Source organism: Rosa chinensis, chromosome 6 (assembly GCF_002994745.2).
Source record: "Rosa chinensis cultivar Old Blush chromosome 6, RchiOBHm-V2, whole genome shotgun sequence".
Lineage (NCBI taxonomy): Eukaryota > Viridiplantae > Streptophyta > Magnoliopsida > Rosales > Rosaceae > Rosa > Rosa chinensis.
The window spans coordinates 33653915-33680119 of NC_037093.1; the positions used below are offsets into that span (position 1 = coordinate 33653915).

Consider the following 26205-nt stretch of genomic DNA (forward strand, 5'->3'; position numbering starts at 1 on the left):
TACATTACGTGTTCACACCTTATCAAGTTGGTGGTGATACTCTATAAAGCAAAATATGTGCATACAATAAGGAAATGGTGCATACAGTAAGGAAATGGGAGTGAAATGGTGCATACGGTAAGGAAATGGGAGTGAAATTTGCACTCCCTAAATTATAAACCACACTCCCACTTTCTATATTTTATACTTTTATAATTTATTTTGCATATCTTTCCTATTCTGTGATTTCTACCTATACAAGGACTCTCTCTCTCTCTCTCTCTCTGTGGAACTTGTCTACTTCTGCTCTGATGCTTATAAACTTCTCTGCTGCAATCCTCATATACCACTTCCACAAAACACAAACCATAACATAAGCATCACATAGAATCCCACAATCATATTCGCCAGTTTCTCACAAAAACCCTAAAGAATTTGTGATTCAGATAAAACAAAATCCACTACATCATCACCTCTAGATCTCTCTGTTCTTTTACCTTTATGGGCTATACTAAAGTCCATAGAAAACCATGACCAAGTTCAAGAATTTCCTCAACAATCTCATCAAAACCTTCATGTTCAGCTCAAGCAAAGGTAAAGAACCAAACCCAGATTTCAATGGGTTTGACATCAGACCTCTTCACCTTTGCCTTAGGAACAGTCACATTGAGAACCCTATGCTCCGTAGCAGCCTTAATGTCATTAACTTTCGCATTCGAACCTTCTCGAGAACTTGCCGCTGCTTCTCTCGATCCGATGCCACTTGCTATTCTTGTCCTCCTCTATCTTCCTTTCTCTGCTGATCTGCAGCACCCTGTCATCTTCAATCTCAACCTTGACCTCTTCTTTCCTCGGCCCCCGAAATATCAACCTTGAACACATGGGCTTTTGCCTTCTGGGGTCTCCTTCCAGTCGATCCTGGTGACATGAAAGCTGATTTTTCTCGAATGTGGAGAGCGATGAGGAAGAGAATTGGAAATCTTTGAATGGGTCCAAGAGATCGAGGCTGAAGATAATGTTTCGTCGAAAATTGGGAATGAGCGACATGGCGAATCGATTGGTTGGATCAGATGTTTTGAGTATTTGCTTGCTTCACTCATTTGGTTCTCATATGATTAGTTGATCTAGAAATAACGTAAAAGGTTAGTATTGAAAAATCACATGCCTTAAAGATGAGGAAAATATTAAAAAATGAAGAGGGTGTGTGGTTCACAATTTGGAGAGTACAAATTTCACTCTTCTAAAGAAGGGGAATACAATGCAAACAATATTTGAAGAGACAAAAAGCTATATATTCTCAAACTGTCATTCCACTCATGTGTATCTAAGCCACAATTACACTTTTGGGGCTCACATAAGTGGGTGTGATGTAGAAGGTAGCAAAAATACATAATGTTCCTTTATTAATTTAACGTCGTTCGGGAATTTGGTCTTCAATCTGAAATTCAAACTCAATAACTTAAATTAAAGACAAAATAGTGAATAAGAGAATTGGATCACCCTTTTTCAAAGCGCAAAACTCATGCCAAAAGGCCAAATTCCCCTTTCTCTCCTTCGTTCCAGTTCATTTATCCTCCTGTAGCAACCTAAAATACACAGAGCAAGCCAAAATCCCTGAGATTGAATGATTCTCTCTAGTAATTGGTGGATGAGAGCCTTTGTAACCAGATGAGGAACTTTTTCTTCTTCCTTAGATGATGAATTTACAATTCTCAAATGTTCTCATCTACCTTGTTCCTTATTTTTTGTCACTGCAATAGCTTCTGCCGTGACACATATTGACTACTACAGCAACCATTACATTTTCTCAAGTAAGCATATCTCTTTTCCTATTTATAAGTCCGAGATTATGTATAGATTAAGAAAACGTTATTTACCTAGAAATTTGAATGTTCTGAAATATCAAATCCCCTCGAATGAAATTTATAAAAAGGGCACTTTGACAATGGAAATGGAATCCAACAATATTCACTTGCAGATGCTCAAACAATCTGGCACTCTCAACCATTCTCAAACTCTTCCAAATCCAGAATTTCCTAGAACCATGACCTAGAAGTCATCCAATTCTCTCATTGCCATGTATTTCTAGCTCCCACACCACGCATCAAGTTGTAAAGCCCTTTTTGAATTTAGATGATCTGAATTACATACAAAATCACCTCATTAATCAAGTTGCCGAGACTGATGTAGAGCGAATGGTAGCCCAAATTGAAGAACAGTTCGATCGTGCAAAAGGAGGAAAACCAAAGTTACTATTGCAACTTTCACATTTGATGTCCGATTCGATCGTGCCATAGCTTTCCTGAAAGGGAATCGCGCTAGGAACAAAACACGTGGCTATGCCATGACGTGTGGGCTTTTTCGGGCTTTCGGGGTTGTTTAGGGCCTCAAAAATGCAATTTACTGTTTTTCAGAACTTTCGGTTTCCTAGTTTGTTTTGGATTTGTTTTATTTTTACCCATGGGATTTAGGGTTTCATTGTTAGTCGCCCTAGGGTTTCTTTTCTCTTATATAAGCAACCTTAAACGGCTGCAGAACCTATCTTTTATCTTATTATCAATCAAATTGAGATTTATCTCTTTTATCTCTGGTGGACTCTAGAACCTTTGTTTTAGGTTTATTGCTTGTAAACCTTAGGTGATCTTTCTGACTGCGTCAGGTGGTATCAGAGCAGGTCTTCCCTGTCTCTCTTATTTACCTTAGTATCAATGGGTGAAGTTACGAAAGCAGATATTGAAGCTCTTACAACATCGTTTACTGCTACCTTCAACTCTGTGAATACTCAGATTGCAGAAATTCATGGAATGTTGGGCAAGAGGAACAACAACCACAATAATCGGAATAGAGGTGGGGAAGGAGGCCAGCGAGTTAGGGCTCCACGTGGTGAAGTTTAGATAATAATTCAGAATCTGGTTCTGAAAAAGAAATTGTGCAACCTGAACAACAAGGACAAGCTTATTAGGATTACAAAGTCAAGGCTGAGATCCCTTTCTTTTCGGGCAACTTGGGTGTGGAAGATTATCTGGATTGGTAGCTTCAGGTGGACAGATTCTTTGAGATTATGGAGGTGCCTGAAAACAAGCCGGTTAAGCATGTTGCCTGGCGATTAAAGAGTACTGCTGCAGTTTGGTGGGATAAGTTGCAGAATACTAGGAAGAAGCAAAGAAAACAGGGGGTTAAAACATGGCGAAGAATGAAGCAACTTATGATGGAGAGATTCTTGCCGGATGATTATGAGCAGATTCTGTACAAGTTGTATATTGAATGTGTCCAAGGTATGAGGACCGTTGCTAAGTACACTGCTGAGTTCTTACGCTATTCTGAGCGCAATGAACTAGGAGAAACTGAAGGTCAGAAGGTGGCTCGCTATATTAGTGGGCTGAACAAAACCATTCAGGAGAAGATTGGGTTGCAAACTGTGTGGACTGTGACAGAAGCTTCAAGCCTAGCATTGAAAGCAGAATTATTAGAGAAGCCTTCACGAGCTTCTTCCTTCTAGAGGTATACCTATCAGAGGAGCATAGAGTTGGCGAACTGTTCAGCTGGCAAGGGAAAAGTCATACAGCAAAATACAGAAAGTGCTCCCCTAGGGTTTCTAATCCTCCTTTTAAAGGGACTAGCGGTTCTAGCAGTTCCAGTGGTGCTCAAAATAGGGTCCCAAATTAGAAGCCCAATAATCCTTATGCGAGGCCTACAACAGAACTCTGCTATAGATGCAACAAGCTTGGAAATAGGTCTAATGTGTGCCCATAGAGAAGACAAACTGCCCTTATAGGTGATTATGATGAAGATGAAGAAGAAGTCGAAAGAGGTGATGAATATGAAGGGGTTGAGTTTGCGGTGGAGGAGTCTCCTGAGAAGGTTAATATTGTGTTGCAGAGGATGTTATTAACTCCTAAAGAAGATGGGCAGCGGCGCAATATTTTCAGATCACTTTGTTCCATTAATAACAAAGTGTGCAATCTAATTGTGGATAATGGGAGCTGCGAAAATTTTGTAGCCAAAAAATTGGTGGAGTATTTGCAGCTACCTACACAGCCTCATGAAGCACCTTATTCTCTAGGATAGGTCAAGAAAGGTCCACAAGTTCGAGTTGCTGAGTCCTGCAAAGTACCAGTATCCATTGGTAAGCATTATAAAGATGAAGTTCTGTGTGATATTATTGATATGGATGCTTGTTATATTTTATTTGGGCGACCTTGGCAATATGATGTGGCTGTGACTTACAAAGGTAGAGATAATGTGATGATGTTTATGTGGAATAATCATAAAATTGTCATGGCTCCTATTTCTCAATTTGAGAGATCGGGTGTAAAGAAAGGAGAGAGTTTTCTGACCTTGTCTAGCAGTGAATTCGAGATGGAGGAAGCCTTTAAAGAAGCTGAAGTTATCTGTCCAGTGGTGATTAAAGGGCTGTTGATTGCAGAAAAAGAAGATATATTGATCCCTAAGGAAGTGCAGAATATGTTGAGAGAGTTTGAGAAGTTGATCTCGGATGAGCTGCCCAATGAGTTACCACCTACAAGGGACATTCAGCATCAGATTGATTTAGTTCCTGGAGCTAGTTTGCCAAATCTGCCCCATTACCGCATGAGTCCTAAAGAGAATGAGATTTTGAGGGAGCATATTGAAGACTTGCTGAAGAAAGGGTTCATTCATGAAAGTATGAGTCCTTGTGCAGTTCCAGTCCTCCTTGTTCCTAATAAGGATAATCAATGGCGGATGTGTGTTGATAGCAGGGCTATAAATAAGATCACTGTGAAGTATAGGTTTCCTATTCCTCGTTTGGAGGACATGCTTGATGAGCTGGAGGGTTCCAAGGTGTTTACCAAGATAGATCTTCGAAGTGGTTACCATCAGATTTGAATCAAGCCAGGAGATGAGTGGAAGACAACCTTTAAGAGCAAGGATGGATTATATGAGTGGATGGTGATGCCATTCGGGTTGTCTAATGCACCCAGCACCTTTATGAGGCTTATGAACTAGGTTCTTCGTCCTTTTATTGGTTCTTTTGTCATGGTGTATTTTGATGATATATTGATATATAGCAGGACCAAAGAAGAACATCTTATACATTTGAGGTAGGTTCTAGGAGCTTTACAGGAATATAAACTGTACATTAACCTAAAAAAGTGTACTTTCTGCACCAGCAAGCTATTGTTTCTGGGTTTTGTGGTTGAAAAAGAAGGCATTCAGGTTGATGAAGAGAAGATAAGAGCTATAAGAGAATGGCCAGCCCCAATAACAGTTTCTGAGGTGCGAAGCTTCCATGGTTTGGCTACTTTCTATAGGAGATTTGTTCGAAATTTCAGTACCATTACTGCTCCTATTACTGAATGTTTGAAGAAAGGTAAATTCTAGTGGGGAGAAGAACAAGAAAAGAGTTTTGCTTTAATCAAGGAGAAACTCTGTAATGCACCGGTTCTTGCTCTTCCCAATTTCGACAAGGTGTTTGAGGTGGAATGTGATGCTAGTGGCATGGGAGTAGGTGCTGTGTTGTCATAAGAGAAGAGGCCAGTAGCATTCTTCAGTGAAAAATTGAGTGAAGATCATCAGAAGTGGAGTACTTATGATCAGGAATTTTATGCATTGTTCCGGGCATTGAAGCAATGGGAGCACTACTTAATCCAAAGAGAATTTGTATTGTTCACTGATCATCAGGCCTTAAAGTACCTTAATAGTCAGAAAACTGTGAACAAGATGCATGCAAGATGGGTGAATTTTCTGCAAAAATTTCCTTTTGTAATTCAGCATAAATCTGGTACTCTTAACAAGGTGGCAGATGCTTTGAGTAGGAGGGCTTCCTTGCTGGTCACTTTAGCTCATGAGATTGTGGGTTTTGATCTCTTGAAAGAATTATATGAGGAAGATGTTGATTTTAAGGAGATTTGGGCCAAATGCAGTAGCAATCATGCAGTTGTAGATTTCCATGTGAATGATGGTTATTTATTCAAGGGCAATCGGCTTTGTATCCTAGTTCATCATTGAGGGAGAAACTGATCAGAGATCTGGGTGGAGGGGGTTTGAGTGGACACTTGGGCCGAGATAAAACTATGGCTAGCCTTGAGGAGAGGTATTTTTGGCCGCAACTGAAGAAGGATGTAGGAGCTATTGTGAAGAAGTGCTACATCTGCCAGGTTTCTAAGGGTCAGTCCCAAAATACAAGCCTTTATTCACCTTTACCTATTCCTAAAGATATTTGGCAGGATCTTGCTATGGACTTTCTGTTAGGATTACCCAGTACCCAAAGGGGTGTGGATTTTGTGTTTGTGGTAGTTGACAGATTCTCCAAGATGGCGCACTTTATAGCTTGTAGGAAGACTGTTGATGCTTCCAACATAGCGAAACTATTTTTCAGGGAGGTAGTCCGTTTGCATGGAGTTCCCAAGTCCATTACTTCGGATAGGGATACGAAGTTCCTTAGTCACTTCTGGATTACGTTGTGGAGGATGTTTGGAACAGCTTTGAATCGTAGCAGCACAGCGCATCCTTAAACTGATGGGCAGACAGAGGTTACTAATAGAACTTTGGGTAACATGATTCGGAGTGTTTGTGGAGATAGGCCCAAATAGTGGGATTAGCTTTGCCATAGGTGGAGTTTGCTTAAAACAGTGTTGTGCATAGTGCAACAGGGAAGTCACCATTCTCCTTAGTTTATACTGCTGTTCCTCGACATGTGGTTGATTTGGTGAAGCTTTCTAAGGTTTCTGGTGTTAGTGCTGCTGCTGAGGGCATGGCTAGAGATGTGCAGGCTGTTAGAGACAAAGTTAAGGCCAAGCTAGAAGCAACTAATGCTAAGTATAAAGCTACAGCTGACAAGCATCGAAGAGTTAAAGTGTTCCAAGAGGGCGATCATGTGATGGTGTTTCTGAGGAAGGAGAGATTTCCTGTTGGTACCTACAACAAGCTGAAGCCCAGAAAATATGGTCCTTTTAAGCTGCTGAGGAAGATCAGCGACAATGCTTATGTTGTTGCACTTCCTGATTCCATGGGCATTTCTAACACCTTTAATGTTGCTGATTTGCATGAGTTTCGTGAAGATGAGGTTCTTTATCCTGAAGAGAACTCAAGGTCGAGTTCTTCGGAGGTGGAGGAGACTGATGCAGAACTAATGGCAACCCGAATTGAAGAACAGTTCGATCATGCAAAAGGAGGAAAACCAAAGTTACTATTGCAACTTTCGCATTTGGTGTCCGATTCGATCATGCCATAGCTTTCCGGAAAGGGAATCGCGCCATAAACAAAACTTGTGGCTATGCCACTATGTGTGGGCTTTTTCGGGCTTTCAAGGTCGTTTAGGGCCTCAAAAATGCAATTTACTGTTTTTCAGAATTTTCGGTTTCCTAGTTTGTTTTGGATTTGTTTTATTTTTACCCGTGGGCTTTAGGATTTCATTATTAGTCGCCCTAGGATTTCTTTTCTCTTATATAAGTAACCTTAAATGGCCACAGAACCTATCTTTTATCTTATTATCAATCAAATTGAGATTTATCTCTGGTGGACTCCAGAACCTTTGTTTTAGGTTTATTACTTGTAAACCTTAGGTGCGTCAGAGATAATTTTGGCCTAGTCTTTGCTCAATTCTAAAATGAACCCTCACCCAAGTTCTTGTGTGGTCAACATATCATATGGCTTTATTAATGCATGGTTTATCAAAGGTTTACTTTTTTGTTTGAATCTATCATGCTTTCTCCTGTTGTACCACAGACAGTCTTTTAGACGGGTGCAATGTGATATACCACTACATCTCCCTAATTTTTCTTTTTATCGTGTTCATTGTGAAGCTAATGGGGATAATAATCTACCCTGCTTTGCTCTTTTATCTAATAGTTATGTTTTACAGAGCGTTGTTCGAACATAGAGAGAGAGAGAGAGAGAGAGAGAGAGAGAGAGAGAGAGAGAGAGAGAGAGAGAGAGAGAGAGAGAGAGAGAAGGTGTTTTCTTTAAAAGAAAAGCAAGGATGCCATTATTCCGACATAATAAGCTAATGATCAGAATAATCCATATACATGATCATTCATCAAGGATCATTCTTCCAATAAATTAAGGGAAAATTTCGCAAATAGTACACCAAGTAAAGGCCACTAATAATTCTTATACATAAAGTTTCAAACCAATCATTTCGGTACACGAAATCTGAAACTCGACCCACTATCAGTACACGACGTCAATGACGCCGTTAATTTGACACCAAAATGTCTATTATGTCCTCAATTCTTTTTTTTTTTAATAATTTTTTTTTCTGTTCTTTTTTTTTTCCTTCGTTTTTATCTCTTTCTTTCAGGTCTGGTGAGGTTGGGTTTCGAAGTGGGTGAGCTCGGAGTTCCGTCAAACCCCGAGTTCCGTCACCGCCACACCCTCCAAAACCCGAACCCCAAAGTCTCTGCTTCCTTCTCCCACACAACCCAAGACTTCACCTTCATTTCTCTCCATAAAAACCCATCTGGGTCTTTCCCACCTCGTCATTTCGTCCATGACCTTCACCCTGGTAACCATCAACGCTCTATCAACCCCTTCAAAAGTCTCAACATCTTTAATAATTTCGTCTAAGGTGATCGAAATGGGTTTGGGTTGAAGATTCTTCAGTCCTGCAATGGCCTCTTTCTGTGCATTCCATCTATTTTGGCAATCCCACATCACAGTATCATTCTACCTATGTTGTCAATCCCACCTCCAACCAATTCTTGGCTCTTTCGCCTCCGAGGGCTGGGAAAAGCACATAATTCGTGCGATATGCTCTGGCTTTTGACCTTCCAAATCGCCTTATTACAAGGTGGTCTGCCTTAGTACCACCCGCAAGCACAATTGGGTGCGCTAGGTGGACGTTTATTCGTCTGAGACAAGATCTTGGAGGCTTCTTGAGACGCCTTACGCCTCCAGGGACCTTGAGATGCACTTGGATGGCAAGAGCAGGGAAGGAGCTGTGTACTGCAACGGCGCGATTCATTGGATGAAGAAAAATCAGAAAGAAAGAGATAAAAACGAAGGGAAAAAAAAGAACAGAAAAAAAAATTATTAAAAAAAAAAAAAGAATTGAGGGTATAATAGACATTTTGGTGTCATATTAACGGTGTCATTGACGTTGGGTACTGATAGTGGGTCGAGTTTCAGATTCCGTGTACCGAAATGATTGGTTTGAAACTTTATGTATAAGAATTATTAGTGGCCTTTACTTGGTGTACTGTTTGTGAAATTTTTCCATAAATTAATTCAAATCAAACAGCTTTTAATCATTATTGATTACATAATCATCATTTCAAATTTATTTGAGAGACTGTATTACTCTATAAATTGTAGACTGAATGGAATGACCCAGTGATCTTGTGCGGTTCCGAATATCAAATTGTATAGCAAATTAGCTAAATAAGCATATCCTTAAAAAAAAAAAAATAAATAAAAGAGGACATTCTCTTTGAAAGGGCATATATATAGACACACACACACACACACACACTAAAAGATCCTTTTTTAGATAAGGGATCACTTGAGAGATTTAATTTTCGATCACATATTAGAAAATTGACTGCCAAATTTCTAAGTCTCAATAAGTGAATCACTTAAGCAAATTTTCAACCAAATTGAAAATCATTAAGGTATTCATATTCAGGATTTATCATTATGAAAATGAATAGTTCATGTTGGCCAAATTTGGTTCATGCATTGATTTGATCTAGTTAGGTAACTTAAAGCTGAAAATTGCATAAGTGATCTACTTATAGAGACCTAAAAGCTAAAAACGGTTGAGATGCCACTATATAATTGAATAGTGGGTTTCAAAAGCGATCTCTTAAAATGATAAAATATATATATATATATATGTGTGTGTGTGTGTGTGTGTGTGTGTGTGTGTGTGTGTGTAGAAAAATTATACAATATGTTAACATATGACACACATAAAATTACCACTTTTAGGAAGTGGTAATATTATATGAAATAGAACAGATATGAGAAATGTTAACATGCAACAGTCTTATTAATCTTAGAGGTCACTCATAATATATGATTCGTGCTGAATTTCAGTCCCATTCGAAAATTGTTTAACCATTTGATTAGACACTTACCATTCAATTATATTCGACGTTCTATATTTGTCAATAATCACTACTGCAAGAATGTTATCACACAACATTCATCAGATAACGGAACAAAGGTTGCCTGTTATATGTTCAAGTGAACACTATTGTACAACCCTATTAGTCATGTTCTGTTGTGTGAATGATAGCAAATTAATAACTTTTTTCACAGAACTACATTGGAAAACATAATTAAGTATAGTCTTTTGTTTAGTCTTACAAAATTGTTGAGTAAAAATTGCACACAGTGAGCGAAAATGTCACCCAACATAATTTCACTCATATTCATTTAGTGAATAGAGTTTTAATTATTTCGGCTTCGACCCATTCAAGACAGAATGTGTCTTTTAATTACAATCCTTTGTTACAGGGAAACACCCTTTGATTCCATTTATGAAGAAACCAATTGTAGGGATGTGTGTGTTTGTTTGTTTTTGCGGCTGCACCCGGATATCTGAATGGGTTTCCTACGTACCCTTGGAGGGGGATCAAGCCATTCATAGTTCAAGAATTTCAATGGGTAAATGACCCATTGGAAGGCATTGCTTTTTGGAATGAGAATAGTGTTTGGACGAATTTGGTGTGAGTGAACCAGGGATTCGATTTGTGTCTAATGTCATTTTGGGAATGATTTGACCTTTGACTGGTGAGGTCAGGGATTCGGATTGGATGAATTTGACATTTGACTAGTGGTGTTAGGGATTCTGTTTGGATGAATTTGACTGGTGGAGTCAGGGATTCTGTTTGGACTTGCGGTTGTATCTAGTCGGGTCTCTAGATTGCCTACATACCCTTGAAAAGAGATCAAACCATTGTAGTTCAAATGAATTTGTATTTCTGGTGTTGGAAGAATTTGACTGGAGTCAGTGATTCAATTTTGGACTAGCTGAATTTGACTGGTGAAGTCGGGGATTATGTTTGAATCTATGTGAATTTGACTGGTGGAGTCAAGGATCCGATTTGAAATTATGGTTGCATCTAGTGGGTCGCTAGATTGCCTACATACCCTGTAAAGGGATCAAACCATTGTAGTTCAGAGGGAATTGGGTTTCTGGTTTTGTACCAACTTTTGGGTTTGACGGGTGTATGTACTTTTTTGAACCCGTGAAATGTATTTCTTTTGGACACCCAATTTGTTAGAGTGTCCTTTGACTTGATCCGGGGACCCGTTGTACCGAGCTTTGCAGTAGGCCCAAGGTTTGAAAATGGGCTTTATGCTGCCTATGCTCTTGTCGACGAACAAGTTAATAGGGCTCGAGCTTCAAAGGTAAATTTTTTTGAAGTGGGTAGTGCTTCGAAATTTGTGGCCAACCCATAAAACTGATTTGGACACCCATCTTTTCTTTCCGTGCCTTTTATCTTCATTCCGCTTCAGGCCCAATAGAAACTCGTCGATCTGTTTGTGTGCAGTGTTAGTGGGAACCCAATTTGATTTCTGGTACGGTACACCATTCTGAATGTATATAGCACCGTTTCGATTAACATAATTGCCACCATGAAACAAATGTTCGGATTTGAATTGCTATTCTAATTAAGCTTTGTCCCTAAACACTTAAAGTTGTTCCCATTTGCTATCACACCACCACTTTGATTAAAATCAAGCTTTGCCTCATGTCTTCTTTCTGACCATGTATTAAACAATTACCACTTCAAAAGGGCTGCTCCATTAATTAAATTTGCCACCATGTTTTGCTTTGATTGTCACCATTGTTTAAGCATTCACCCATAATTAAGCTGGCCTCTTTTGTCTTTCTTTGTTAATTAAATTACTGCTTCCATGAACAAGGAAAGGAATTCGGTTAATTAACAATTAGTTTCAAATCTTCTTTGCTTCACTACCACTGCCACTGTATTCATTTAGTAAGGGGGCAGCTCGACTTCATCTAGTTGGCAAGGTGAGTCTGATGATAAAGTAATCTGGGTTCACATCCAAAATTAATTGGCAATTGATGGAGTGGCCCAAACCCTTATAAACCCACTAGCAAGGTCTTATTTTTCCCATGTGGCATGTATATATTTTCAACATCTGAAACCTATGAGCAAATGTCGTTCTGAGCCTGAAGGTTTTGAATTCCTCTAAACCTCCCTTCTGTTTGCAGGTTGCAGAGAAGGTTAAAGGTGAGGCTCTTATTGCTTTGCTTGATACAGTTGGTTTTTATTTTAGGTTTTGTATTTCTGGTTGGTGCAAAAACAACTTGACTGCAGATTTGTTCACTTTGTGGCATCATGATCAGCAACAACTTCTTGTCAACTTCAAATAACAATCAACTGAAAGCATTGGTCGACCATGGAGAAAACGTTGGTCGTGTTCATGAACGACCTCAGTTCTCGTAAGTTTTGGTAGGATGACCATGGTAGCATCATTTTGGGGGGAGTTTTTAGCACTTTAACGGATGTTCGTGAACAACCAATTTTATGCAATAACTCTGGCAGGAGCAGCACCATTTCAGAGGAGTTTTGAGCATGAAACTTGGCTATTCATGAACAACCACTCTTGTTTCAATGCTTGAGCATTTGAGGCAGCAACAACGTCAATTTGATAGGCATGGGAAGACTCTAATAGTTGTGTTCGTTCATGAACGGCCTATTAGAGTCTTGAAGGGCCGTAAGACATACGAGGATTAATTGGAGAAGCATGTATCACAGAGAAGGCATATGTATACTTGTAGCTTTTCTCTTTCTTTCTCTGGCGGCTTCTTCTCTCGTGCGTCTCTTCTTCTCTGTATTTCTTTTGTTCTGCTGTATAGCGTTTTCTCCTCTCTGCTGATTTATGATCTGTTTAATTTATATATCATAGTCGATGTTGAATAACAACATTTTGAATTGTATAGTAGCTGATCACCATTTTTCTTTTGCCCCTTCATTTGCTTTGTCAACGTAGAGTCTTTATATGACAAGGAGTCTACTCACCATGTACTGCTAAGCTAAGTAATCTGGGCTTTAAAACTGGACCAACATATTAATAATTAATTCTTTTTTTTGGTTTCAAAAAAAATTTAGTGGCAGATTAGTTTCCCTCCACTCTTAAGTCATAATTTCCTTTCAAAACAATGAAATTTGGGCTACAAAATACAACAGTTTAACTATTTCCATTGTATGACTGAAAACTGAGTGCCAAATTTTGAGGAAGCTCGCTTGAATGTCTAATGTCTTGGTTCCAAGTTTTACTATGTACACCTAGTGCAACATGAAGAGGCTTCGGGGCAAAAGATTAATCGGGATAAATCAGCTATATGTTTTAGTCCGAAAACTCTATTGACTGTGAAGGAGGAATGTAATGCCGTTCTGGATATGCCTATTGTGCCATGCCATGAGCGCTATTTGGGCCTTCCAACGGTGACTAGTAAAGACAAGAAGAAGCTTTTTCAGTCCTTGCCGGATAGAGTTTGGAAGCGGGTACATGGTTGGGAAGGAAAGCTGTTGTCTAAGGCGGGGAAAGAAGTGTTAATTAAAGCGGTTGCTCAGGCCATTCCAAACTATACAATGAGTGTTTTCCAACTGCCAGCTGGTACCTGTGATGATATTAATAAAAGTCTGCAAGGTTTTGGTGGGGGAAGCATGGAGGTAAGGGCATCCATTGGAGGAGATGGGATAATCTTTGTTTCAATAAGAATGATGGAGGTTTAGGTTTCAGGGAGTTATCCCTATTTAATCAGGCCTTACTTGGTAAGCAAGGTTGGCGTTTGTTGTTATTTCCTGACTCCTTAGTTGCTCGTATGCTCAAAGCTAAATATTTCCCGAGCTGTGACTTTATGGAGGCCGAGGTTGGTTCGAGTCCTTCTTATCTATGGAGATCTTTTTTGTGGGGAAGGGAGTTGCTCAGGAAAGGAATTAGGTGGAGGATTGGGGATGGACAGAAGGTTCGTGCGCTTACCAAGTTTACCTAGCTTTCGTCCTATATTGCGCCCTGGTGCCCCTATGTTTTTGAAAGTTTCTGATCTATTATTGGATAATGGGGGATGGAATGTTGGAATGATTGATCAATGGTTTACGTTGGAAGAACGGGAAGCCATTTGTAGTATCCCTGTTAGTGCAGCACGTAGACCTGATGTGTACCTTTGGAATTATTGTAAGAATGGCAGATATACAGTGAAGAGTGGGTACTGGTTGGCATGTCAGGAAACAAGGGATAAAGCGGTGGAGATTATTCAAGCTCCTAGAAACTTCTGGAAACATCTTTGGAAGCTTAAGATACCTCCAAAAGTTATTCATTTCTTATGGAGGTGTGCTATAGGGTACATTCCTTGTATGGAGGCTCTTTATTGGAAACGAATTACTCATTCGGATACTTGCTTCAGATGCAATCGGAGTCGGGAGTCGCCTGTACACGCAACATGGGGTTGTATGAGTTGTGTTGCGGTGTTCGAAAGGGCGGGTTTTTACTCAAAATTGTCGTCTGGTCAGTTCCTTTCTTTTATTCAATTGTTTCATCATGCATTTACAACTTTGGCAGAGGAGGAGATACAACTCTTGGCTGTGCTACTGTGGTTGAATTGGCATGAGCGGAATAATTGTTATCATAAGGGGACTGTTGTGCCTTCTGAGATTATATTTGCGAATGGAGTTGAGTTTTTAAAGAGGTATAAGGATGGCCTATGTCAACGTAAGAGAGTGGAGGTTGTACATGGTGACATGGCAGTGGGTCTGGCTAGGAGGTGGATTCCTCCAGACCGGGGTTTTTTTAAGGTTAACTGTGATGGGGCAGCAAGTGATGGTGAGAGATGTTATGGTGGTGGGGTGACTATTAGAGATGAATTTGGTATGTTACTTGCGGCAGCAGGGGAGAACTATCAGTACCAATGCTCACCTTTGGTTACTGAGCTACTTGCAATTAAGTTGGGTCTGGAAGTAGTTGTGGAAAGGAGTATGAGAAATGTGGTGGTTGAGTCTGATTGTTTGGAGGCAATTCAATTGCTTAATTCTAAAGATAGATGCTTGAGTGCTGAGGGTGGAATCATTGAGGACATCCAACGTCTTATGGCTCTACTCAACATCCCAACCATCCACCATGTTCGTCGTGAAGGTAACAAGGCTGCTCATGCAGTAGCAAATCATGTAGCCCGAGAGCGGGGGCGTTTTATTTGGTTAGAGGATGGGCCTAATTGGCTCATGTCCATTATCGGTAGCAATATGCCTTTAGCCGGTGTTTCTATTAGGGACTCTAGTACTTCTCCTCCTGTTAGGGAGGCTCTTGGGAGTACATATATTCATTCCAATGGTTGTAATCTTGTCAATTAAGGAATAAAAGTCTTTCCCTTCTCAAAAAAAAACATGCAGAAATTATACAATAGATTTTAGCCATTCTGATTCTGTTGTCTGAACTAGGAACATAGACGGTAAGATTTTGAACCAAAATGAAGTAGGCGGCATGTGTTTCCCTCCATATTTTGACATTATTAACTCTTGCGAAAGTGCGGTACTTTTCTACTGTGTGAGCCACTCGAGAATTTATTGAAGTTTAATTGTATCCCCATATACCTAGCAACAGCCAACATCTGTCCGAAAGCAAAAAATTAAAACATAAGACCTCTCATTGATCGTCCGATTTGGATTGTTGTCCTTCACCGTCCTCCTCCGCCTAGGTTTGCCTGGGTTTTGTTTACAGAAATTGAAATGGGTTTGTTGGTCATTGTGTTTCTCTAATGATTGCGAGTTTCTCTTAGATTTAGCGTTTGCGAGTAATTGTGATTAGATTTAGGGTTCTGCATCTGCTTAGATTTAGGGTTTGTCTGACTTCAAATTTCGTAATCATACTTCGAATTTTACTTCACTAGGTTGCTGAGAAACTGACGAGGAAGTTTTTGAGCTTTTTGTGGGCTTTGTTCTTTGAGCACTGTGTATGTACTGTCTCGAATTTTATTTGGAATTGGGTTTTCAGTTTTGTTAAATCGTTAAACTGATGAAGAATGAGAAGCTTTATGCATCACAGGGAGGACCCATCATTTTATCCCAAGTTAAATTTTCTATCTGCTTTTGTTACCTTATCCAATTTTGGTCTTTGAGACTTTGGTACTTTATAAGTTTCTAAAGGAGATTAAATGTTGTCTGTCAAATATCTCAGATTGAAAATGAGTATGGAAACATTGGTAAAGCATATGGGCCTGCTGCCAAAACCTTCATTAATTGGGCAGCAAACATGGCTGTGTCTTTGGATACAGGGGTGCCCTGGGTCATGTGCCAGCAAGCAGATGCTCCTTCTTCAGTGGTAAGAGTTTCTTGTTCACTTTTCATTTGTATTGCATTGGCCTTGTGTAAAATAGCATCCATTCTCACCGTGCTTTCTATACAGATCAACACTTGCAATGGATTTTACTGTGATCAATTCACCCCAAATTCTAACAGCACACCCAAAATGTGGACCGAGAATTGGAGTGGATGGTAAGGAGCCTTTGGGGACTCCACTCATTAGCAAGGCCACCCAGTGTGAGGGGACTCTACTCATTAGCAAATATCCACTTTTTAAGATATACTGTCTTTCTGGATTATGTTGCCTGGGTCCTAAGCCTCTGAAGGATACAAATCTCCATGGAATATGGAAGAAAGTTCAACCTTTTGCTGTATGTTACCTTCATACCATATATCTAGAAGCGCACTGATGGTTATGCTTTACTTATGATAATCTCTACTTCATGTTGGAATCTTGTGCACTTGCAATGATGGTTGTTCATATGCTCCATTGATAAAATATTTTGAATATTCACAACCCAAATGCATATCACCTAAATTGCTTCCCTTGTCCTCTTTTTTGTTTTGTTTTGTTTTTGGAATCAATTTGACATCCTTTCTGTTTACATATATTGTGCATATCTAGTATGTTTGGCCTCTGGATCTGGATGATGCAAGAGGTCTTTAGGATTCATTCTTCTACTTTACTTTGTCATCTATAACGATGGGTTGTTAGTTTCGCTCATGACCTATGAATTAAGAAAGCTTGTAGGCAGATATTAATGTGACCTTTGGTCAAACCAGGAAAAAAACATGCAGTGATTTGTTCTGTGTTGATCTTTTACTATACCATGGTGGAACCAACTTTGGGCAGTCTAATGGAGGACCTTTTATTGCTACAAGTTATGTCTGATGCTCCACTCGATGAGTATGGCATGTGGTATCTCTGTATTAATGCTTTACTATCTATATAGAACTCTTCATCTTTAGTGAGTGTAAATGAACTGACATTTTCTGTCAACCTGATGCTTTGACATCAAGGGGATGGGCAATACTTTAATCTTAAAATGTAGTTTTTATTGTGAGAAGACATACTTAATAGATCATTAACACTCAAAATATATGCTGCTGCACTTCAGCAGATTAATATAAGTTGCTGTCAGCATTAAGAATGCCATAGAGAATCAACTTAACAATTCATTTATGTTGTAGGACTTAGGCAGCCAAAATGGGGTCATCTAAAAGATGTGCACAAAGCGATAAAGCTTCGTGAAGCTGCAATGGTGGCCACTGACCCAACATTGAGGTAGAATCCTTTACTTTTGTTTGAGATTGATTTGTGGCTATCATATAAGAATATGTAGCTGAACTTCTTCTGAAGTTCTAGTTTTCAAGATCCCAGCCTAGGTGAATGGCTCCATATGGCCATATATATGGTGCGGACTTGGCACTACCTATTTAGTGTTTACCAGCTCAACAGTGCAATAGAGCTTACAACTTAGACAAGTGAGAAGTGATATCTGGGGATTCTGAACTTACAGCTTTCTCAAGATGTAGTAATTGCCTTTTCAGCTAGTCGTCTTTCTTTCGACATTTAAATTTCCTTTCTACATCAATTTGGCAGCATTGATGTCAAAGATGGATATAAAGATGATCTTCACGTGCAATCGCTTGGTCATGCCTTTCATGTTTTTGTCAATATGAAAGCTTGTAGGTGATCTATAAATTAACTACCTTGAATTACACATATTTGGTTATACCCATCTGCCCTTTCTGAGTTTCAAATTTTAATTTTATACATTTCTTGTATTTGCTTGGGTTCCTTAGTGGAAATCTAGTGGCTGCTTTGGTTACAATTGCAAATAATCTGGAGAGATCATTCCTAAGATAGGATTCCTCTGAGGAGTGTTGAGGAATGACCATTGCCTTTTTTAAAGTTAGTTTTAAACTTTTAATTAGCAATTCTTGTAAACTTTGAAAGTTTAAACCATAAATCTTCTGCCAACTACAGTGCAACAAATCTTTAAAATTGTGCCTCTCATAGGTCACAATTAAACTTAGGGTTTGTTCTCTTTCTAACTTAGTGCTCGAATGGTTAGATACTTACAATCCTGAATTTTCAAAGTTAAGAAACTTCTTGACTACCAACCACCACTGACACTTGGAATTGTTTTCGTTGTTTTATTATTGGATTTCTTTTCTAATTTAATCATTTTCAGAGAGTGGAACATGCAACAGTGGCAATGCCAAGGTTTCTATGGACACTACAAAAAAAAATTCAAATTGCCGCGGCGATGTGCCGTCGCGGAAAGTGAAATTGAAGTCGCGAAAGACCAATGGCGACGACAATTGCGCCGATGTCGTTGAGGGCGTCGCCATTGATATTTGCGACGGCAAATGCACCGTCGCAAGCTTATTAGCAATGGCAATCCCTTGCCGTCACAAGAATTTTGCTACTGCAAAAAGCCGTCGCAAATATCTATGGCGACGCCACCGACCGCTACCAAAACTTTGCGACGGTAAAATTGCCGTCGCAAAATTTTATTTATGAATTAAAAAAAATTTGGCATGCAAATATGCATTGCCAGATTTTTTTTTGGATAAAAGCGCGTTGTACAAAAAGGAATTAAACATATTGAAAAGGGAATGTTTGTCACGCCCCTGATTTTACACACATGAAAATCGATATATATAATCCTATAATTATACATGCGTGAATGTTCAGTCATCAATACAAATACCTGGAACATCTTTCCTTATAACGAGTAAATACTGATGCCCTGAAACCATCCGAGTTAATATACACTCACTCCATAGAATTATATATTACATAAATTTACGAATTAAATTGTCATCACAAAATAAAGCGTAAATGCTCTTCAGAGCTTACTACATAGCGGAAGTCATAACAATGGCAAAGCCAACAAAATTTGCTTCCTAACCGTTCAGCTGCCTGTAGCTACCTCAGCTTCAGCCACGATTTTCCTGACCTGCAGGATTAACCCCTACACCAAAAGAATGGTGCACCGGGTTTCCACACAACAAAACCCGGTAAGCTTATGAAAGCTCGTATGAGTAACTCATGAACATCAATCAACAACTCACACACATCAGCTAAAGGAAACCATGCAACCATGATTCCTCCTAACACTCCAAAATCTTTCCATCTAAAGGGAAACATAAATCACCGCTGTGACAATGTTCTATTTGCTAACTTAACCATCAAGAAGCAATTCAAGTCTCATCTAGACAATAAAAGAAGAATACTCAAGGAATTCTCCTTTAACTACATACTTATGAGTCTCCAGCAACCTCGATCGTTACTCCCATAATCTATAATGGCAGACAGACTGTCGCCCTATTGAAATCGTAACCACTCGTCCGACTACGGACGTGATTACCTATTTCCTGCCTTGGTCACCATCTGTGACTTGTCACCATCTGTGACATGTGGTTTCAGACCCCGTCTGGTCTCAAATCAACATTTAGGTCACCATCTATGCTCTATCACCATCTGTGCCCTGTCACCATCTGTGACACATGATCTTCAGACCCCGTCTGGTCATGAAATCAAACGTCAAGGTCACCGTCTGCAACCTATCACTATCTGTGATATGAAATCTTCTTAGACCCTATCTGGTCTTAAAGCTAAACGTTAAATAAGTCGCAACCGACCTAAAAACGTTACAACATCTAGCTTCGGCTTTCCTAACCCCTGCTCACCATCTGTGAGTCTTGGTACAAGGACCAATACATTTAAAATGAGTCACGCTTGACTCAAAAATGTAACATCAAGCTCAATACTTTTCAAACAATAGAAAACATCTTTGTCCACAATATTGTTTCCTGAAAAGCCACATTCAACAATAATATGAACATCATCATGCATATTATTATTCATCACAATCATTCACAATGATATATACATTTCACGTAAATATATATATACATAGACATTCGCTCAGGAATGCCTACTAGTACCAACTATAGTTTGCAGTTAAATAATTAACGCCAAAACAATAATGGTAATTATGTTCATAAAGAACCTTGTGAGATTACTCACCTCGAACTCTTGCTGCGTCTTCAACAAAACACAAAGCCGCCAATTCACAAATAATCGCCTACTGTATTTCGTCAAGCACCTATTCACATATGTTTCCAATTTAGTGACAGTTTACATTTGATTTAAGTTCGAAACCCCCTGTTTTGAACTAAAACCCCCCAAAGTGGCGCCAATCGAGGCAAAACCACATCCGAGACCTCCCAAAGTCTCCGGAATACGCCCACGATCGATGTGACCAAACCACAAGTCGATCGGACGCTCGAATCCTCACGGATCGAATAAATCGATCGGTATGAAACTGTAAAAATCATAACAATTTCATACGAACTCCAAAATTTACATATTATATATCAAAATGCTCGTATCAACGACTAGAACATATATAATACCACAAACAGTCCCATACATGGCCGGAACGCCGCCGGCCAAAACTCAATATTTCACAAAACTCCCAACATCAAAAAGCTTCATCTAAGCATGCTTGTGAACTTTCATAACTGGATCGAAGTCAGAAAACAAGCTTAAGGGATCGAAAACTACCTCACAAGCTTTGAACAGTAATCCCAACTGAGTTGAACCGATTTCCACGTAAATTGATTGAAACAAACACCATAGATCGACTCAGACGACCACCACGATGCCAAAGAAGGAAACTTGAAGCCTTGACATCGCCGGAACTGTGTTTTCCGGTCGTGCCCGAAAACTCCAAGCTGCACCGCCTTGCTGCGTCGTGCATGGTGGTTTTCGTCACAAGAGGATGCCACAGAGACGACCAGAAGGAGGAGACGAGTCGTTCTGTGCAGGTTTCACGGCTAGAGGTCGCCGGAGATCGCCGAAAAAGCCGGGTCGGATCGACCGGGTCCGGGTCGGGTCAGTCTGAAAGTTTCGTTTCTGAAGGAGTCGACCGAGAGAGAAGAGAGAGAGAAGAAAGAGCTTCCGGAAAAGGAAAGGGAAAAATGAAAATAATTTCAGATTTTCCCTATATATACTAAAATGGAAACTTTTTCCAATAGCCATAACTTCCTCATACGAACTCCGATTGACGCGTTCTGCATGTCCACGAACTCGTATCGACGCGCTGTACAACTTTCGTGAAGGAAGTTTTCCGAAAATCTCAACATATAAAAAGTCAAACTTCACACGATCCCCTAAACTGTGAAATTCGAATAATTATACGTACAAAAACTATTCCACTTCACATACAACCTACAAATAAAGTACAATAACAAATATTCGTACAACTGGTCCATTATTAAATACCAAATTTAAATAACGGAAAACCAGGTCATCACAATGTTAACTTTTGATTTTTCTCATGAATGTTACAAAAGCAATGAAGCTCTTATACAAGAGTTTACAAGATAATACAAGGTACTTTTCTTCCTCTACTTCAAGAAAAGCTTTGCATGGATCATCCTCCATCTTCCTCAAGATATGTGTCCGTTTTCCATCGACATAGATAAGTGAAAAGTATTTAGATAAAGAAACATAAATCAAATGAAGAGAGGGAGGATAAGCATGAGTCTTGGGACTACACTTACAGATATTAAAGTTTAGGCAAATTGATATTGATATCCTCTGATTAATTACTTTATGAAAGCATAGATCCTAGTGTGGAGAAGTGTACATTTGAATGACATTTAGAGTGAAATTTGGAGAAGTGTACATTTGAGTGATTCATTACTTCATTAAAGCATAGATCCTAGGTCGGCAAATTTACTGTCTACCAGATCAAACAATATCGGTGTACACACTACACACCAATCCACATAAAAAAACTTAAAGTGAAATTTAAACTGCATATGAGTTTTTCATACCTGTAAATCCCCAAAAAATGTTGCTGAAAGCTCTGCCTCTCATCCTCCTTTTTCAACTGTGCACTTCAGAACCTATGCTCCAGCTTCTCCTTTTCCTTGTAATTCTGGTCATACCTGCATCAATTCAAGATTCAATGAACATATATAGATTTGCAAATTTAGAACTTGATAAACAATCAACAAGAATTACACACATAAGAAATAAGATACAGAACAAAAAAACCTTTACTTAGTTTCGTAGCTTTCAGTCATTTCATTATAGTTTCAATTCATATATACTCTATGAAAGCATTTAGTTCCTACTGTCTTATGGTATTGATTTGCCCTGTTTTACTTCTAAGCTTCATTGTCCTGTGCCCAGGAAGGATCCAAAAGAAAAACCCTTAGAGGAATAAGTCACATAATCAACTCATCACAAACAACTGAGATCAAAAGATTGTGAATCATCAATAACTATCATTGTTATTCACCAATTGATGTCACACACTCAAGAACATTATCAAAATCAAAAGCTTACACCTTTTTCATTCCAACCTCCTCAAACCCCAATTCAAAACACATACCCTAGCTAATATCAAAACCATCAAACCAGTCTCACAAAAACAAAGGATAGTCTTTCCCATTAAATTGTTTAAAAAACGATTTCGGGAACAAATTAGTGCTCAGATTTTATGACTACCAACTAAAGCTGGGATATATCTGTTTACAATGATCCTATTGTACTGGATATAATCTCCAGCAAAGCAAATCAAATAGATAGAATAGCAAAGTAGCACAGCAAAAAACAATATTAAATTTTGATGAGAAATTACACTAAAACTAGATTGATTCTTGAATTCTTTCAAAAAACGGTGGGCATGAGAACTTAAACAACAAAGTTTTAAATGACCACCAATTAGAGCCAAAACAAGAGTCCCTGTAACATAATCGAATGGAATCATGACTGAGCATTCTGTCGATCTTTAAGCGTTTTTTAAACTGCAGCTAATGTTGACAAAGGATAATTTAATGGAAGCAACACAACTTCGCTATCTATAACAGCATGATCATTACCGTTACAACCTTACAATTACTTATTGTTGCAGACTAACTTGCTCTTTATATTCCTATTTTACTGAGCCTAACTTATATATATGCTTGAGAAATCCAAAAGCATAAATTAAAAACATATTGAAGAGATTCATCTAACGGCATCTAGTCTCGACCAAAATTCAACTATTATCAGTAAATACTCAAAATTTGACTCACGATTTTGCAGAGGTTAGGCTCCAAAATTGAGGCAAATTCTTGCAAGCTAACCACCTTCAGGGCTTCAAGGATTCCACTGTGATGACCTGGTTTTCTGTTATTTAAATTTAGTATTTAATAATGGACCAGTTGTACGAGTATTTGTTATTATGCTTTATTCGTAGGTTGTATGTGGAGTGGAATGGTTTTCGTACGTATAAATATTTGAATTTCACAGTTTAGGGGGTCGTGTGAAGTTTGACTTTTTATATGTTGGGATTCTCGGAAAACTTCCTTCACGAAAGTCGTAGAGCGCGTCGATACGAGTTCGTGGACATGCGGAACGCGTAAATCGGAGTTTGTATGAGGAAGTTATGGCTATTGGAAAAAGTTTCTGTTTTAGTATATAAAGGAAAAATCAGAAAATATTTTCATTTTTCCTCATTTCCTTTTCCGGAAACCTTCCTCCCTCTCTCTCTTCTCTCTCGTCCACGCCCTCAGAGTAGAAGATTTTCGACTGACCCGACCCGAACCTGGCATTCCGACCCGACTTTTCCGGGGAACTCCGGCCATCTCCGGCGACGAAACTTTCCAGACAGGATCGTCTCCGCCGTCTGGTGGTCCCTGTGGTGTTCTCTAGCGACGAGATCCACCGTGTACGGCGCTGCAAGGCTGTACAGTTAGCATTTTTGGACCCGGCCGGAAAACACAACTCCGGCGACTTCATGGCTTCAACGATTCCTTGGTTGAGTTCAGAATAGGCTTCCTGATCGATCTATGGTAGTTGTTTCGATCGATTTACGTGGAAATCGGATAAACTCGGATTGGATTACTGTTCACGGCTTGTGAGGTAGTTTTCGATCCCTTAAGCTTGTTTTCTGATTTCGATCCAGTTATGAAAGTTCACAAGCATGCTTAGATGAAGCTTTTTGATGTTGGGAGTTTTGTGAAATATTGAGTTTTGGCCTGCGGCGGTGCGCCACCGCCTGTGGCGGCGTTCCGGCAGTGTTCCGGCCATGTAAGGGACTGTTTGTGGTATTATATATGTTCTAGTAGTTGATACGAGCGTTTCGATATATAATATGCAAATTTTGGAGTTCGTATGAAATTGTTATGATTTTTACAGTTTCATACCGATCGATTTATTCGATCCGTGAGGATTCGAGCGTCCGATCGACTTGTGGTTTGGTCACATCGATCGTGGGCGTATTCCGGAGACCTTGGGAGGTCTCGGATGTGGTTTTGCCTCGATTGGCGCCACTTTGTGGGTTTTAGTTCAAAACAGAGGGTTTCGAACTTAAATCAAATGTTAATCGTCACTAAATTGGAAACGTATATGAATAGGTACTTGACGAAGTACAGTGGACGATTATTTGTGAATTGGCGGCTGTGTGTTTTGTTGAAGACGCAGCAGGAGTTTCAAGGTGAGTAAATCTCACAAGGATCTTTATGAACAGAAGTACCATTATTGTTTTGGCGTTAATTAATTAACTGCAAATTATAGTTGGTATTAGTAGGCATTCCTGAGCGAATGACTACATATATATGTTTAGATGAAATATATATATCCTTGTGAATGATTGCGATGAATAATAATATGCATGATGGTGTTCATATTATTGTTAAATGCGACTTTTCAGGAAACGATATTATAGAAAAAGATGTTTTCTATTGTTTGGAAAGTATTGAGCTTGATGTTACATTTTGAGTCAAGTGTGACTCATTTTAGATGTATTGGTTTTAGTATCAAGGGTCACAGATGGTGAGCAGGGATTAGGAAAACCGAAACTAGATGTTGTAACGTTTTTAAGTCAGATGTGACTCACTTAACGCTGACCTTAAGACCAGATAGGGTCTAAGAAGATCTTAAGTCACAGATGGTGATAGATCATAGATAGTGACAGGTTGCAGACGGTGACCTTGATGGTTGATTTCATGACCAGATGGGGTCTGAAAATCATGAGTCACAGATGGTGATAGATGGTGATCAATGGTTGAGCTGAGACCAGATGGGGTCTAAAGATCATACGTCACAGATGGTGACAGGTTGCAGATGGCTACCTTGATGTTGATTTCATGACCAGACGGAGTCTGAAATCATATGTCACAGATGGTGATAGATCGCAGATGGTGATCAAGGCAGGAAATAGGTAATCCCGTCCTTGGTAGGACGAGTGGTTACAATTTCAATAGAATTCTAGTTTATCTGCCATGATAGCTTATGGGAGTAACGGTCGAGGTTGCTTGAGACTCATAGGTATGCAGCTTAAAGGAGAGTTTCGACGGCATTCTCCTTTAATTGTCTAGATGAGACTTGAATTGCTACTTGATGGTTAAGTTAGCAAATAGAGCATGGTCATAGCGGTGACTCATGTTGTCCTTTCTTTGGAAAGGATATGGAATGTTAGAAGGAATCATGGCTGCATGTTTCCTTAAGTAGATTGATGTGAGTTGTTGATTGATGTTCATGAGTTACTCATACGAGCTTTCATAAGCTTACCGGGTTTTGTTGTGTGGAAACCCGGTGCACCATTCTTTTGGTGTAGGGGTTAATCCTGCAGGTCAGGAAAATCGTGGCTGAAGCAGAGGCAGCTTGTTGGCAGCTGAACGGGTAGGAAGCAAATTTTGTTGGCTTTGTCATTGTTATGTTATGACTTCCGCTATGTAGTAAGCTCTGAGGAGCATTTACGCTTTATTTTGTGATGGCAATTAAATTCGTAAATTTGTGTAATATATAACTCTATGGAGTGAGTGTATATTAACTCGGATGGTTTCAGGGCATCATTATGTACTTGTTATAAAGGAAAGATGTTCCAGGTATTTGTATTGATGACTGAACATTCACGCATGTATAATTATGGGATTATATATATCGATTTTC

General features: G+C 39.3%; 1 long non-coding RNA gene and 2 pseudogenes across 4 annotated transcripts; 2 read left to right on the plus strand and 1 right to left on the minus strand.

Annotated features, from left to right (window-relative positions):
- The window catches only part of LOC112171215, an 81182-nt pseudogene extending 65892 nt beyond the window's left edge, over positions 1–15290 (plus strand).
- Positions 40–1215, minus strand: LOC112172398 (annotated as a pseudogene).
- Positions 15291–15529: 239 nt separating the features above from the next.
- On the plus strand, positions 15530–25888 carry LOC112169714. 4 transcript variants are annotated; one of them, XR_005802268.1, is made up of 4 exons: positions 15530–16257; positions 16342–16609; positions 17430–17523; positions 25871–25888. It is a non-coding gene; the product is annotated as an uncharacterized LOC112169714 (long non-coding RNA). The 4 variants fall into 4 exon arrangements; XR_005802267.1 differs by lacking the exon at positions 25871–25888 and adding an exon at positions 17613–17974; XR_005802266.1 differs by lacking the exon at positions 25871–25888 and adding an exon at positions 17620–17974.
- The last annotated feature ends 317 nt before the right edge of the window (positions 25889–26205 follow it).